The sequence below is a fragment of the Cryptomeria japonica genome, chromosome 10 (genome assembly GCF_030272615.1).
Source record: "Cryptomeria japonica chromosome 10, Sugi_1.0, whole genome shotgun sequence".
Lineage (NCBI taxonomy): Eukaryota > Viridiplantae > Streptophyta > Pinopsida > Cupressales > Cupressaceae > Cryptomeria > Cryptomeria japonica.
This window is the reverse complement of record NC_081414.1, coordinates 123,754,235-123,771,702: the sequence shown is the minus strand read 5'-3', so window position 1 is coordinate 123,771,702 and position 17,468 is coordinate 123,754,235. Positions and strand designations below refer to the sequence as shown.

The following is a 17,468-nucleotide window of genomic DNA, read 5'->3' as shown; positions in this document are numbered from 1 at the left end:
GAATACTTAAAAAAAAACACTCCCTGAATGAAGGATTATAGTTAGGTAAAAAAATACTAAACTTGTGTTATAAAACAGCTAGCAACATTAACCTAATATTCATCATTAGGTGTCTTCAAGAACTTTCTTGAGTCATTCGTAAAGATCATGCTTTAGAATTACCTACAGAAAATACAAAATTAATACTCATGCCATGTTACAAAGGCCATGCCATGAAACTAGTAGATTCTTCGAAATTTGCTTTTTATTGGAAACCCGTCAAGTTTAAGAGAGTATATAAACCCATCCAGTTAACTTGGATGGCATATCAATCCATCCGATGATCTCCTTGACAAAAATAGTCAGCAGGCAAACCCCAAACTAGTCACGGAGAGCTTAAATCTAAAGATTTGATGTTATCATCAATCTATAAAATTTCTTAAAGTAAAATTTTACTCAACGTTGCTTGGGATTTCTAGCATCCTAGAGATCTGTAGCGCAAATTGCCTGACATAACAAGGAACCAATTTTCAACTAATTTATAAGTACATGGATGAAGCCTAAATATAAAAAATAGTCCTCATCATGGAGTAAGCAAGGAAGTATAATCAAACCTGGGAATTCACTTCATTTATTGCTGCCAAATGTAAACCTGTATTGCCAGAACGGTCATGGTCGCGGCTCACCTTTTCTCCTGCTTTTTTTGCCTTTTTGTTTGCCGGTAGACCCCTCATTACCTCAATTTGATCATATTCCATGGCAAAATGTAGAGCATATTTCTGATCTTAATTGCTGATTTCCAGAGTCTGGCTTTGTGGACATAAATTTGTTGATTATGTTAAAATTTATGTCCACAATGTCACTGTATCAAAATCCGCAATTTAGATCAGAAATCTGCTCTACACTTTGCCGTGGAATATAATCAAATTCTGGTAGTGAGGGGTCTATTGGCAAACAAAAAAACAAAAAAAGCAGAGGAAATGGTGAGCCGCGACCATGACTGTTCTGGCAATACAGCATTACATTTGGCAGCAATAAATGGAGTAAATTCCCAAGTTCAATACTACTTCTCTGCTTGCAATCACCTTCACATACGTTAAAGCAGACCTCATGGTTATAGTAACAGCAATGCTGGAACTAAAGATGGGGAATGCATCTTAAGTATCCTGAAAAGTACAGCCATTTGCTGCAATGACCAAGTGTCACACATGCTCTATAATACAGCAACAAATTTGATAACAAACCAGGATATTTGCAATCCAATGAAATAGCTGGACCAATTTTCTTCAGAAGTTGGAGGAACCCCCAAAATACAACAGTGTAAGGCTCGACCAGCTATGTGAGCAATTCAATACAGAAGCTGGACTGATTTTTATCATAAGGTACCTACGCCAATTTGCATGTTACCTGCAGAATATGACAAAATGATAATAGCGTTAGGCTCACTTTCCCAGTGTCCAAACAGAACCTTCCCTCCAGAAAATCATTCAAAGCACAGTTCATATGAAACTTTTAATCCTCTTGCAGAGAAAAAAAAATTAAGAAAAAGCACATAGAACCAGACATTCATTTTGTATGGATATTTAAAAAGAATTTTTGGATATTTCAAAAGAACGTTTATCAATGATTAGCGAACATGAATCTGCTTGAATACAAGTTAGCACAGCCACACCTGCCACATACCATGATGCAATAGGAAACTACAAGAAACTTCAAATTTCATCCACACAATATAGGTAAAAAAAAATATCACAATTTGAAATTATTCAAAAGAGAACTTGTGCATAAATTCTTCTTTACTGAATTTTATGCATGAGTTTTTGTGAAGGTATATCACAATTTGAAATTATTCAAAAGAGAACTTGTGCATAAATTCTTCCTTACTGAATTTTATGCATGACTTTTTGTGAAGGTTGTAGTGACCAAAAATTAATCACAATGTGAAATCATTCAAGAGCGCATTTCTGAATTAAGTTAAAGGAAGGTTGCCATGATCAGAAGTAGAAAACGACCCCTCTGAAGATTACATATCTTCAATTATTGTAAACTTGTATTCTCAAGAAAACACTTTTACCAATCCCAACTGTTTGACAATATCCCTCAAAGAATTGTGGCCTCATCGTATGTCATGATTGCTGGGTGTAGACACCTACATTTTGCCACCTTAACTTTGTCATAATCATCCCATTTTAATTGCCCGAGTCTCATGTTGTCAACCAACTCCATCATTCAAACCAATCAATTTTATTGTCATTTGTTAATCAACTTATTCTCCTCTTTGTCATCTCATCACGCCACTGGTTAATCAACTTCATCATATTAATTTACCTTATTCATTAATTAATATTAATTAATTAATCAATCTCATTTAAACTAAATAATATATAATTAATTAATTAGCACCTGATTAGTCCATGTACATATAACCTATCATAAGAAATAAATAATTATCTTCCTGCTTTTGAGGTTTCTTTTTCAGTAGTGTTTGGATCCCTATAAGTGAATGCATAGTTGATTTGAAGCTATCACTTCTCCATTGAGATCTTTGTTGCACAAACAACATCGTTTGCTAAATAGCCTACCAATTGATCTCATGTACTACACAAATGTATACAATAATATACCAAAATTTATCCTAATTGACCTTCCACAAATCTTTGGCATACCGATTGCACACCAAGGTGCGATTGCTAATTTTTTTTTTCAAATGCCGGATGAACTTTTTAGCATGTCTGGTGATGCTGCCATGACACCCTCTGCTACCACATGAAACACTTTTGACCTGGAGCTATGAACCATTGAGGTCACAAATGTGGGGCCTCATCTCCAAATATCAATGCTGGGGGTCAAGTCCACAAGCACATTGGATCACCAAAGGCACAAGCTTGTCATCACAATGGCCCAATGGGGGTTTGAACCTTGGTGGTCACAACAACAACACCACCACTTAATAAACACACTATGGGATGAACTCTTAATTGCTAGTTTATTTTAATTGTATATATGTGCATAGATTAATTAGAAGCTAATTAATTAATTAGCATGGGTTGATATTAGTGTTAGTGTTGGAAATAAGCCACACCCGGACCGACGATGGACTGGTCCAAGAGGGCCAGTAGCTCAGTGGTAGAGCACTCCAGCAGCGTATGGAAGGTCATAGGTTCGAGTCCTAGCTGGTCCATGTCTCAACATGGTATCAGAGCCAGGTCCAGGCTAGGAGCCCCAAGCACACGAGAGGTGTGGCTTAAGGGGGGCTGTTGGTGTTGGAAATAAGCCACACCCGGACAGACAATGAACTGGTCTAAGAGGTGCCAGTAGCTCAGTGGTAGAGCACTCCAGCAGCGTATGGAACGTCCTAGGTGCGAGTCCTAGCTGGTCCATGTCTCAACAATTAGGGACAATAAAATCAACAAAGCAAATTAACATGAAATTGATAAATAATGGTGTGATGAGACGATGGGAATAACTTGACAACAGATTGGTTGATTGACAAATGATGATAGACTTGATGAGCAAATTAACATGAGACTGGGCTGATTAAATGGGATGATTACAGCAAAATTAAGGTGACAAACTTTAGTTATCTACACTAGATATGCGCAAAATGAATTTAGCGAAAAGGCTTTAGAAACTTTCAAGCAAATGCAATTGGCAGGCATAAAGCCAAATTTCACAACCTTTGCCAACATCCTCCCTGCCTGTGTCAAAATGGAAGATTTGAAACAGGGTGTGGACATCCATCAAAGCATTGACAACCCATGGCAATATCCCTGAAAAAAATGTGGTGTCATGGATCGCAATGATTGCAGGATATGCATAGAATGGATTTCTTGAAAAGGCTTTAGAAACTTTCAAGCAAATGCAAACAGGTGTAAAGCCTGACTCAACAATCTTTGCCAGCATCCTACCTGCCTGTGATAAAATGGGATCCTTGGAACAGGGTATGCACATGTATGGACATCCATCAAAGCATAATGGAAGGTGGAATTTTGCCAAACACTATGGTTGGAAATGCTCTGATAGATATGTATGCAAAATGTGGAAGCACAAACAAAGCATGTGAATTTTTTGCCAAAATGCCTCAAAGAGATGTCATCTCATGGAATGCAATGATTCTTTTGGCTCTCTTCATCCCGATGATGGATCACGACGTGTGATCTGAAACATTGATGCAAAAAATTTGAACACAATTGAATCCAGAAACAGCATTCTCCTCAAAATGGATTTTTTTAAAAGGCTATATAGAAAACTTCAAACAAATGCAATTGGCAGGTATTAAAAAAATTCTTCAGTGTCCTCCCTGCCTGTGCCAAAATGGGAGCTTTAGAATAGGGTATGGGCATGCACCAAAGCATAATGGTATGGGGATTTTTGTCAGATATTATAGTTAGAAATGCTCTGGTAGACATGTAGACATGCATGCAAGATGTGGAAAGCCCCTGAATTGTTTGACAGAATGCCTCAAAGAGATGTCATCTCGAGGAATGAAATGAAATGATTGCAGGACGTGCACAAAATGGATTTCGCAAGGAAGCTCTCAAAATCTTATAATTAATGAAGCACTCTGGAACACATCCTAACATTGTAAGCTTTGTTTGCGTTCTAGGTGCACAGCCTTGCAGATTTAGTGGATGAGGTTTGTACATCAATCACATAAGTAACCCTTATTGCATTACATATACAGCTCAGGCAAGAGTGGGCAGGTGCGTGAGGTTCAAATAGTAAGGAAATTGATGAAAGAACGGAACTAAAATTGGCGCATGCTTTTTGTGTAGGAGACAGATCACATCCACAAACACAGGAGAGCTATGCAAAGTTGGAGAAATTGGCTTGGCAAATGAAGGCAGCAGGGTATTTTCAGATTCAAGACACCTACTTAATACTGTGGAAGAGAAGGGAAAAGAATTATTTATCTGCCACCATAATGCAAATTTAGCATATTGCATTCAGTTTGTTAAACATAACCCCTGTAACAACTATTAGAGTTGTTAAGAACCTTCGAGTATGTTCTGATTTCTACAGTGCATCTAAATTCATCTCCAAGATTGTTGCAAGAGAAATTGTTCTCAGAGATGTGAACCGTTTCTATCATTTTAAACACGGACAATGTTCTTGTGGAGATTATTGGTGATGCTAAATGAAACTCAAACCATCTGAAAAATAGGCTTGCACTCAATAATGTGCACTGTATCAGATGTCCAGTAATAATGAAGGGAAATACATCAAAGCATAACAGATGGAAATTATTTGTCAGATGTTGTAATTACAAGTGTTCTGCTAGACATGCATGCAAAATGTGGAAGCATAGACAAGGCACGTGAACTATTTCAAAAAATACCAAAAAGTTCAAAATGGGTGTTCTGAAAGTCCTTAGAAACTTTTAAGCCAATGCAACCAGCAGCCAACTCCTCAACCTCCCTGCCTGTGTGTGAATTGGAGAGTTGAATGACGCCCGAAAGTATGAACATCCATCAAAAGCATATTTGGAAGTGGATTATCAGACGTAGTTGAAAGTTCCACTTCCAATCACCAAAGCCTTCACAAAAACTTCTGCACAATATTCAATAAAGAAGTTATGCCCAAATTCTTCTTGAATGATTTTAAATTGTAATCAATTTTTTTCAGCTTATCTACGTTACCCCAGGTTTCCGGGACAGGGGGACGGGGGGAGGAGTTTATAGGAAAATTCTAAATGTTCATATGAAAACATGGATAAAGCATGCATCTATACATTATATTCATATGAAAACATGGATATAGCATGTGTATGATACTATGAAAACATTTTAGAATGCAAACATCGAACATACAACATCATCAATAGACTCAATACTCAATATGCACTCATTATTCAGAATTTCAATTCATTCACATTGTGAATATGCATATCATAATAGATATTAAAGAAATAACATACAAAATGCCCAAAGGCCACACTGCTGCCATATTGTTTCATTGTCAATTGCGATATGGAAATCAAAATAGTACTAAGTAAATACTAAAAAGCAAAGTAAAATATTTATTATTGAATATTTTATTATTTAATTTGTTTTCTATTTATAAATTTTAAAATTTATAATATGAATTAATTTAAAATTATAAATATTTGATATGAATTAATAAATTTAATGTTGCCTTTAAATTTTTGATAGAGGGCCCATGTTAGAAAAATAATAAAATATAGATAGTCGTATTTTGATTTCATAACTATTCAAATTCAATAATAAAAAACTTGATAGTCGTTTTTTAAATTTTTTCAATATAGAGGGCCCATGTTAGAAAAATTAAAAAAAAATTGAAAATACGATTTTTTTTAAATATTTTTCCCTAGCTCTAGATGTGGGGGACGTCTAGCCGTCCCCAATCCGTCCCCAGCCGTCCCCTCAAAATTCTGATAATTTGGAGACGGGGGGAGACATCCCCTTTGGGAACGGGGGGAGACGTCCCCTGGCCATCCCCAAGTCCCCGGGACTGGGACGGGGGTTTTCAGGTAGGGGACGGGGGTTTTCAGGTAGGGTTTAAATTGTAATCAATTTTTTTCAGCTTATAATATGTTGATGAGACTTGGCTGTCCTTGTAGATTCCTATTCAATTCGCTAAAGTGGCTAAAACCTCCGAACATGTAAGATGCGTTTTCATTTCAGAGAGCTTTAAGTGCATGCACATAATCCCATACCATACAATATGTTTGAGAGCACCTTTACACAGTTCTCAAATGTATCTGTGCAAATCCATATATACATATATATCAAATGTGTATATGTATGTGTATGTGTGTATTGTCATATATATAATTGTATTACCAGGACATGGCAAGGTTGGGTGCCTAAATTTACAAAGGTACTTTAATTTAAACTGACTAAACGTTAGATATTTATGTGCACACTAGGGAACATACTTTATTCAGCCATTAATGTGGCGTTAACTTGTTATGAAATCAAATGCATAGGTGAATTACAATCCCCGTCACAAGATTAAAGCAACCCAGAAAAACATCCTTTATTTATCTTATGGTCTTTTCCATGTCAAATCTCTACTATTAATTTTGACAAGAAAGCTGTGGAAAAGTAAAAGAATCTGTTTAGAAACGGACAAGCTTCATTGCCTAAGCAAGGATTCATAAAAAAATCCTTACCTGCTGCACGGGTGGGCTGTGGCAGCCATGCCTGTTCTTTGCAGCAGCACCATGGCGCTTAACAGCAGGAAAAAATGTTGCAATAGTGGCCCTTCCTATATGGGCTTCTGTGAAAAAAACACAAACTCCAAATAAAAATTATAAACAATTTTTTTCCAAAATTGAAATAAAAAATAAACAACGGTGAGACAAACCAGGAAAAAAAAAAATGGCATCTCTGCTACATGCGTTATACTTTCCAAAATAAAATTATAAAGAATGAGCCTATTAGAAAATACCTTTCCAACTCCCCGGGTATAAGCGACTAAGGGTTAACAGCCACTGCTGTATAATGAGAAGGTTTTGCATTAAAATAGCGCATAAAACATGAAACAGAAATCCCCTTCACAGTTCTGGTGTTTGCTTGCTAGCTGCTTGAAAACCTAATGAAAATAGGTCATCCACAGACATTAATGAGTGTTCTCTTGGTAGGCAATCCAGCTCATCGCACTAATTGCTTTAATAAATGAAATTGGATGTGTTGTGTCGCGAACGAAATAGCAACTTAGCAATATTTATTAATAGATAGACGTGACAGAAAGCATATTCAGGGCATATCTTCCGATCCATACAATACCATGCCCTCTTGTCAAAGAAAGAGTGTGATATAAGATAGCCTCCGGGTTTTCAAAAGAATAGGTATTCATCTATACTAAAATGATTGTAACTAGGGGAGAGGACCTCATAGTGGGGCACCCTATTTTGTGGGTTTTTGTTGAGTGTCCCATAGATCAATTTTTTCATGTCATATGTATGGTGAGATCATAAAGTTTGGAAAAAAAATTTTAAGGTTGTTTGAGTCAATAATTATCTAGAAGATAACAAGAATAAGAGACTCTAGATTTTATCAAGGTTGATCGAAGGTGGGGCATGAGGATTTGGGATGGTGACTCATGATCACCCTAGTACGTGTGCACCATGTCATGGGATCACAAAATAAATGAATATATATCATTAAAACATAGTAAAATATCTCCCTCGTCGCCTCACCCTTATTGAACACTACCGAATGTTGAGAGGGGGGCGGGGGGAAGGGGAGAGTGGGGGCGGTGAATCAGCATATGCTAAAACTTAAGCAGATTAAAACTATAACATCCATTCACCACATGTGCATGAAAATAAATATTAAAACAACAAAACATTTACACAAGTATACCAAGATTTTTACGTTGAAATCCAAACTAGGAAAAACCACTGTGAGAATCAAACTCACAATATATGTAAAAAGTGTTTACAATGGTTTAGGCCATAAGCCAGGGAGCTCATTGCTTCAGACTTGCAGGGTAAGGCACAAAACCTTAGGGCAAGATACAAAAGAGAGACTTGCACAACTAAAGAACACTTATTTATGGGCAAGATACAAAAGAGAGACTTTCACAGCTGAAGAACACTTCTTTAGGGCAAGATATAAAATACTTGTCCAAATATAATAATAATAGAGATTGGATTGCAAGAGAGAACAACATCTATCAATATGCAGATATAGTTCACGACTTAATACTCATCTGATCCAACTTCCATCTCTAGTCTGTAACACATCCAGAACACTATATCACCTTAATCTTGCATCACATTCGCATCATACTTCACTTTATTTCATGTCATATCTCTAATTACCACATCTATTTCATAACCCAACTGATCTGTCCATTATATACCAACTAGATTATCAATAACTTCTATTAGGTCGGCTTAAAGATGTAGTGTGTATATGCATCATCAACCCAAAACATTACATGTGGAAGGAGAAAGAGATGTGTGAAGATTCACACCAAGTTGGCACACCTTCCAAATATCACCAAAAGACTTTACATGCAATTGCTTGGACCAAAAACACGTAAGATAGTTCATATCGATTTGTTTTACAAGCAATTGCTTGGACCAAACACACTTAAACCAGACCAAAAAATAAGATATGAAAACTACCACAAAAGTAGCATAGCATGTTAGGAACATAATCCATTGATCTACAACGCCCACAAAGAACTAGCAAGACGAGGAATGTAGTGCATTCCTTCACAACTTCCTGAAGTTGCACACACTCTGATCACAAACATAGATAACGCTCATAGTGAAACATCTGTCCAACTGAAAAACTAAAATGTAAGAAGATCGGTCCACCATAATCATTCTATACCAATCCACAAATCCATTTGATACATATCTTGTACAACCATACATTACCAGACAAAGACACCATTCACCAAAGTAGTTTTCAGACCAAGCAAAAAGACATTCTTCCTTTGGAAAACACAGTATATCATCAATACTTAGCGTCCAGAACTCTTATAGATAGTTTTCATAGCATATCCATAAATTCTTGAAAGCAATGCATCATTTCGTACACAATCTACACAATATCACTTATCGATAGACATTTAGACCAACTTCCAGATACAACCAGTATCAAAGATTTAACTAGAGGACTGTTAGACCATATACATTTGCATCATGACAAATATGGACCAATAGTCGGACCACCAAGAAGATTAGACATCAACAACCAACAATCAAACCAATAGCACTAACAATCGAACCACTAATAAGTTTGACATCATAATAGCACCAACAATCAAACCACCAATAAATTTGACATCAATGACAAGAAAGACTCATATGTGTAACAACTTTGGACACTACCGATATGTCGCATTAACTTTGCTTACTTCCACATTTCAGTGTTCAGGATGGTGTCAATTATCAAAGTGATAGGCTCTTCAATGTTATGTACTACAACATTAATCTTCCACCACTACTTCACAAACAACCCTCTTCTTTTGGAAAGATCAATTTGTTTGGCACTAGAAATTGTTCACTTTTACTCTCCAATCTAGCTTCCATAGGATTTCTTGACACTAGCACAAAAGGAACATGTTCTAGAGGTAAAGGTCTATGCATTGCTCTATATTTGGGTGTTCTTATAATCATAAATGGAAGTTATTTTGGGTTTTCATTTCACTCCTTTATTTTTGGATACATCTCATTTTAGATAAAAGTTATGTTTCATTGGTCTCTTCTACATTATGTCACATATATATCATAACATTTTTCATGGTTAAGGAGTTTAGGGGTCTAATATAGGTGAACCTTAACATATGGTTCATATGTCCATCTAGCAACCATGGTGTCTTGTTCATGGTCTTTGCTATATATTTTTTCCATCCGTTTGATTATTTTTAATTGTTCGATGGGATTTCTTCATTCCACTTCTTCATGTGGTTGTAAATGAAAGGTGAAATCCTTACACCTCACCAATACAACAACCTAATTGGGTTTTTATGATTATTATAATCTTCAAAAGCATAATAATGGTTGGTAGAATGTTTAGTTAATACTTAAGACTATTTGTTTCTTCAACTTTATATTGAAAAGATTCAAAGGTTTATACATTTTAAAAGTGATGTTGAACTGTGTTTATTTGAACAATTTATGTTTTTAGTTATGAAGCTATTCAAAATATCACATATTTTCTTTGCTTAATTTTAGGTAATGTTGCTTTAATTTTCTTGTGTTTGTGAACACAACTATATGACTCTTTTTTGTGTTTTGCAACACATTTATTGTTTTTGGAACTTAGAATATTTTATTTGAGCATCATTGTGACCTTTGTAATTTATGTTATATATTTAAAGTTTTGATTCATTCAACTAGTAATTTATATTAACATATTTTTGTGGAAATATATAATCCAAAATTTTAATGGTTGTTAAAAAAATTGTAAATAGGTTTTAAGTGCTTTTAACTAGTAATTTATTCTAACATCTTTTCTAAAAATTGATAGTCAAATTTTTTATTGGTTGTGAAAAATTTTGTAACTAGGTTTTCAATTGTTTTAATCGGTAATTTATATTAACATGTTCTGTGGAAATTGTTGTCTTTTATGTTTTGCAACACATTTATTACTTTTGATATCCTGTGCCTACTAATGTTTTTTTTTTGGTCAGTAACTTTGATATTTTATTAATATTTAATCAAAAATAAATTACATATGTCAATGCACCTTCTTCGAAGCAAGCATAAGAGAAAGAAAAACTCAGAGCCGATAGATTAGCTCTACCCAAGTATACGACCAGCTGACCCCCGATCACCCCCCACCCAAACAGCCACCATTCAACAATCCACCACTATTGACTTTACAAAATACTCCCCGAACCCGAACAACAAAATTTCATGAATACTCATGGAAGTCATCCGCGACCCCACCCCACGTTCTGAGCCCTTCTTTGCCTTCCTCTTCACCTTCGTCTTGGTCGCTCTCCAATGTTTCCATCTACTCCCTCAACCGCCACTAAAGCACCACCAACAACCGTTTCTCTCTGTCGAAGCATGTGCTTCAGAGAGTCCCATGCAATTAGTGCCTATGCCCACCTCTCATCCATGTTGAAGCCCATCGGCCAATGCATAAAAGTCACAAGCTCATACAGTTCCGCCTTTTCTGGGTCCTCAAAGCACTCACTTAAATCAAACCCCGCCCCAGGAGCTGCCCATTCCAATACCAAATCTAAGCCCACCAATCACTCATCCTCCAGAATAGACCGAACCACCCACAACACATTATTAGTATAATCACCAAGTTCCAAATCCCAGACGACCACCATGGTGACCACGTCCATATTGGAATGAAACCTATGTTTCGCTTCCAAAAAACCTTTACTGAGCAACATCTCCAGGGTGTTGATAAATTCATCATCCTCCAGCCTGAACAAATGCATCATTCTGAGCGACGTAACTACCCCAAAGAAAGCAGCATGCAGACAGTCATTATATAGAGGGAAGTTGGCCTCCATTATCACCACCACCCAAGATTGTAGCAGGCCAAAAAATGAATGACACACAATTCAAGCCGCCAATATATTGCCACTCACACAAGTAATTTCACATCACCAAAATAAACCTTACATTCTCATTAATGCTATAATAAAGAAAAAGAGAGCCACCTCAAAATTCACCACAGGAAATGATAAAAAAATCCTCCATTTGTACTTCCCCTACGCCATCAAACCCAACCGCCCACTTTGACAGGGTGTTGACAACCTCATTCGCCAAACGTCGAACGTGTCCTAATCGATACTCTCTAACTAAAGCCAACTCATCTTGGATATATGAGATCAACTGATTCAAATTCCATGCTTGACAACCTGCCGAAATGATGACATTAACTATAATTAATGAGTCACCTACTAAAAATATTTTTGTAAAGCCTAAATTATTTCCATATCGGACTGCATATAAAGTCGTCATTGCTTCTGCAATATTATTTGTTCCATCCTCAATCCTTTGTGCTCCAAATGCCAAAATATTGACTTGCCAATCATGTACAACAAATCCTATTTCTGACGGTCCCGGATTACCTCTTGAACCCCCATCAAAATTTATTTTAATCCATCCTTTCTCTGGTTTACACCACACTTCCTTCACTTGCCTTTCAGTATTTGGATTCACCCGAAAATGCCCATTCACGGGCCTAAGTTTGATTCCTGACCATCTTCTCTAAATGTTCTCATCAAAAGTAGACATAACTACATTTGAGCACATCTTTTGTGAATTCGCCACCCCAACAACTTCTTCTATTAAATTATTAATGCGGAAGAGAATTCTCTCTATAGATTCTTGCTTATCCTGAATTTTCTTTTTGTTTCGCTCCTTCCATAGTTCCCACACTATAGATGATAGTCATACATACCATACCATCGAAAGAAGAGATTTCTTATGTGCCTTTGGCTAGCTCAGAAATAATTGTTTCAATTTTTCTAGGAAGGGTCCCTGCATTCCAATTTTTGACGAATCACTGCATTCCAATTTTTGACGAATCATTGACCAACATTGGGTTGCCACATCACAATGCAATAACAAATTATCCACATTTTCTTCACTGTTATCGCACATAACACACTTCGTTGGACCCATAAACCCAAGTCTTCTCCTTTGTTCTCCAGTTAAGATTCTCCCTCTAATAGCAAGCCAAGCAAAAGTCCCATCTTTAGGAAGGCAGGCATTGCTCCAACATAATCTCACAGGCCAATCCTCCTCCCCTTCTCTGTTGTCTAAAAGTTGGCACCCAATTTCGACCGAGTATTGCTCACTTGATGAGCCACACCATACCACTCTATCTTTTTCAGATGACAACACAATTTTCTTGCTCCTGAAAATTTCTAACATTCTATTTTCCTGATCAGGTGTCAGATTTTCTCCCTCTACCAATTTCCATTTTCATTCTTGACCAAAAGCTCCCTGCTCCAGTTCCAAATAGTCTCTAACCTTATTACCCCATCTTTGACAGAAGAGAAGCTTTAAATCTAGAATATCTTCTCTTTCACTCAATACCTCTTTACCATCCCATGAGTCATCCTAGAATTTGGCAACTGTCCCATCCCCAACACTCCAAGAAATGTGTTCTGTGATGATCCTTCTACAAGATAAAATGAAGTTCCATATCGCAGAACCTTTAGTTGGATTTCGAATGGTAAAGATGTGATGATCCTCATTAGGATCTAGGTATTTTTCTCTCAATACTTTAACCCATAGCCGATCTGGCTTAGTGTACATACTCCATATAAGTTTTGCTCCCATAACTTCATTCATAATCTGCTAATCCCTTAGACCTGCACCCCCTACCTTCTTCGCTTTACAAATTCTATCCCAAGCTAATAATGCGATCTTATCATGTTCCCTGGCCCCATTCCAGAAAAAACTTCCTCATTTTTTGACTAATCACCTTAATCACCATAGAGGGGATCTTTAAACACATCATTGAAAAAATAGGAATAGCAGAAATGGCTGTTTTAAGCATTAAAATTATGCCTGCCAATGATAACCACCTACTCTTCCATCCATCCATTCACTTTAGACATACATCAACTAGCTCTTTCCATAGGCCCGAATTGCATGCAGCTCCAAACAAAAGAGTACCCAAGTATTTCCCAGGAAAAGAACCTTTCTTCATCCCCAAAATTCTGCAAATTTTCATCTACTTCTAGAGAGGGGTGTTAAAGAAGATCTATGATTTCCTCCAATTCACACATTGACCCGAAGCCTGACTATACTTGTCAATAGGGGCTCTAATTACCCTAGCCTCCCTAAATGAAGATTCACCCATTAAAAGCATATCATTAGCAAATTGAAGATGTGATACAACCTCCACACTTCTAGCCACCTTAACCCCTCTCCAAACACCATCTCTTTTCCTTTTTGAGATTAATCTTCCAAGAGCTTCAACCATAGTGATAAACAAAAAAGAAGAAAGTGAGTCACCTTGTCTAATCCCTTTACCAGACTCAAAGAAACCCTGGGGACTTCCATTCACCAACACTGAAAAATCGGGGAGAGGAAATACAACACTCTGCCCAAGCAATCCAATCACTACTAAACCCAAAAGAAGAAAGAACCTTCAAAAGAAAACTACAGTTTACCTCATCATAAGCTTTCCTAATGTCCAACTTCACCATCATATGATCAGTATGAGCACATCGAATCGAATGGATCATTTCATGTGCAACTATAATCCCTTCCACAATAGACCTCTATGGAGAGAAACCACTTTGTTCTTTAGAAATAATAGAAGGCAACACATTTTTAAATCTATTTTCCATCACCTTATTGATTATCTTGTACATAGTGTTGCACAAAGAAATAGGCCTAAAGTCTTCAAAAGAACAAATTTCCTCTTTTTTAGGAATCAAAGTAAAAAAAGTATTGTTTAAATCCCTCAACATGAATTTACATCGACGAGATTCCTCCACCACCTCCCAAAATGTCATTTGCAAAGATATCCTAGAATTTTTGAATTTTTTTTGCTAGAAAGCCATCCATCCCAGGAGCTTTATCTCCACCCAACGAAAAAAGAGCTATCCTTACCTCCTCCAGAGACACCGGTTCCATCAACATCCTATTCTACACCTTCGAAACACACCTTAGAATCACATCTAGGATTTCCCCATCATCCGCTTGAACTCGATCCTGTACCTTTAGAATATTAGAAAAATAGCTCATTGCTTCATTACTTATTTCATCAGGATCCATCAAGACCCTACCTCCCTGATCAATAATAGAGAAAAAATTGTTATGTGGTATGCGAGCTTTAATCGAATTGTGAAAGAATTTTGTGTTACGATCACCTTCTCTAAGCCAAGTTTCCCTTTATTTTTGTCTCCAATAAGTCTCTTCCCATGCAAGAATATCTGAATACTCATGTTTAAGCTCCCTTTCTTCTTCAAAATCCATCTTTGTCACCCCAACCTCAATAACTTTATCTTGTTGAAGCTTCAACTCCATTTCAATTATGCTCTTCTTTGATAAAATGTTCTTGAAAGATTCCTTGTTCCATTTCTTAAGGTTCTCCTTGATCAATTGAAGTTTCTTAAAGAAAATAAAGGCTTTCTTCCCATTCCAAGGTGAGGATTGACTCCACCAATCTGCAATAAGCTCCTGGATACCCTCATGTCTCAACTACATTTTTTTAAACTTGAAAGGGCAGCTTACTAGAGCCGCGTCTTCCTACACTATAAGGCTAATAGGATAATGGTCTAAACCTGAGATGGGTAGAATCTCAACTTTCAAAACCCAATTAGATCTAGACCAGTCCCCGACCATAAAAATCGATCACGTTTTTCAGCAATGTTAAAAAAACCACTCCTTCTATTTGTCCAAGTAAATTCCCCTTTTACGAAACCAGCCTCCATAAGCCCATTGTTCACTACAAAATCATTGAAATCTCTCTGGGATTGTCTAGCCCAACCAAGCCCACCACGCTTTTTCTGATGGATGTAAGATCGCATTAAAATCACCACCAACCAAGAAAACACTATCCTTATCCTCCACAAATATAGTCGATAATGTCTACCATAAATTCTTATTCCCTTGTGTACTCATTGGCCCATACACATTAACAAGAAAAAAGGAAAAGTCGGAGCCTTAGAGAAAACTTTCACACACATCCAATTGGAACCTTGATGAACAATATCCACCCCAATAGTGGAGATGTTCCAAAGCATCCCTAAACCCCCCGAAGCACCAACAACCTTCACCAAGTGACCCTTCCATCTAGAAACCTACTTAAAAAACCTATCAAAATCTTCTACACTCAATTTTGTTTCCTGCAACATAGGAATATCAGGCCTCGGTTGATCAAGACATCTTTTGATCAAATAGATTTTGTTAGGGGCATTGCAACCCCTAACATGCCATGATAGGACCTTCATGGCTTCCAGGAAAAGGCATAGCCTTTTCTCGATCTCAATTTGCTTTGTCCCTTGGCACTCCCAACAATTTCTAACTTGTCCCTTGCCGATTTAGGACCTTTTTTCTTCCTTTCTCCATTCTTGAATCTGGTCATTACGAAAGAAGTTTGACCCAAACTTATTTTGTCCTTGATGCCTATTATTTCATTTAGACCAAAGGGATCCTCGTCCTCTTTCTACACCTCCAAGTCCTCATCATTCTCTAATTCCTCTGAAGACTCTCCACTCCCCCTTTCTGCTTCCAAAGAGCTCTCTAGATTTTGAATAGGAGAGATTTGAATATCTTTGAATACAGTCTCATATGTCTCCTCATCATGTCCACCATAAACCCTAGTCAAGGTCATCACCTGAATCCCATCACGCTCAGCTTCATCATTTGAATCGACAACTTCAACTCTCCCATTCTCAAAATCAAGACACCCAATATTCACTAAGACTTTATTCCTCCCATCCTTCCCGAGGGGCCCATTCAGCTTAGCCTTAAGATAGTCACTCCTCGCAACAACACTCCTGAGATTATAACCTAAAGTTTTACTAGCTAGTAACATACCCTCAAACTCATCCAGATAGGAGAAAGAATGATAATGGCCACCACCCATAGATTTGGGATTCTCCTTGACTATACCACTATCTAAATCCTTAGATTTATGCCACGAAACTTTTGAATACCTTTTGTCCTCAGTCACCTTATGACTCTTCCTCAAAATCAATTCTTTGTTTTGGAAAAATCCTACCTCATTCTCTATCAGATAGTCAATAGTTTCAATCCAATCATTATGCTCCCCTGTTGGTTTTTCTGCATCCACATTAGGTTCTTCCAGTCTGTCCATCATAACTTGAAGTTTCTCCAGAACCTTATTATCCTCCAAACCCTTTCCTTTGTTATCCACTACACGGTCTTATATTCTATGTTTGGAGCTTTTACACCTCTTACGATTCTCAATAACTTCCTCAATCTCTATCTTCTGCTTCCAAATACCTTCAAGAGAAATAAGCTCAATTTTAGTTGGAGTTGGAGGAATAGGTCTCCAATTCACACAAATCCTTGTATATAAACTGAAATCCTTCTTTTCCACTGC

General features: G+C 37.0%; 1 long non-coding RNA gene across 1 annotated transcript; it reads right to left on the bottom strand.

Moving 5' to 3' along the window:
• Positions 1–226: 226 nt before the first annotated feature.
• On the bottom strand, positions 227–7,743 carry LOC131046610 (uncharacterized). The gene is made up of 3 exons (XR_009106048.2): positions 7,393–7,743; positions 7,115–7,221; positions 227–1,386 (listed from the first exon to the last, which is right to left on the bottom strand). It is a non-coding gene; the product is annotated as an uncharacterized LOC131046610 (long non-coding RNA).
• Between the last annotated feature and the right edge of the window lie 9,725 nt (positions 7,744–17,468).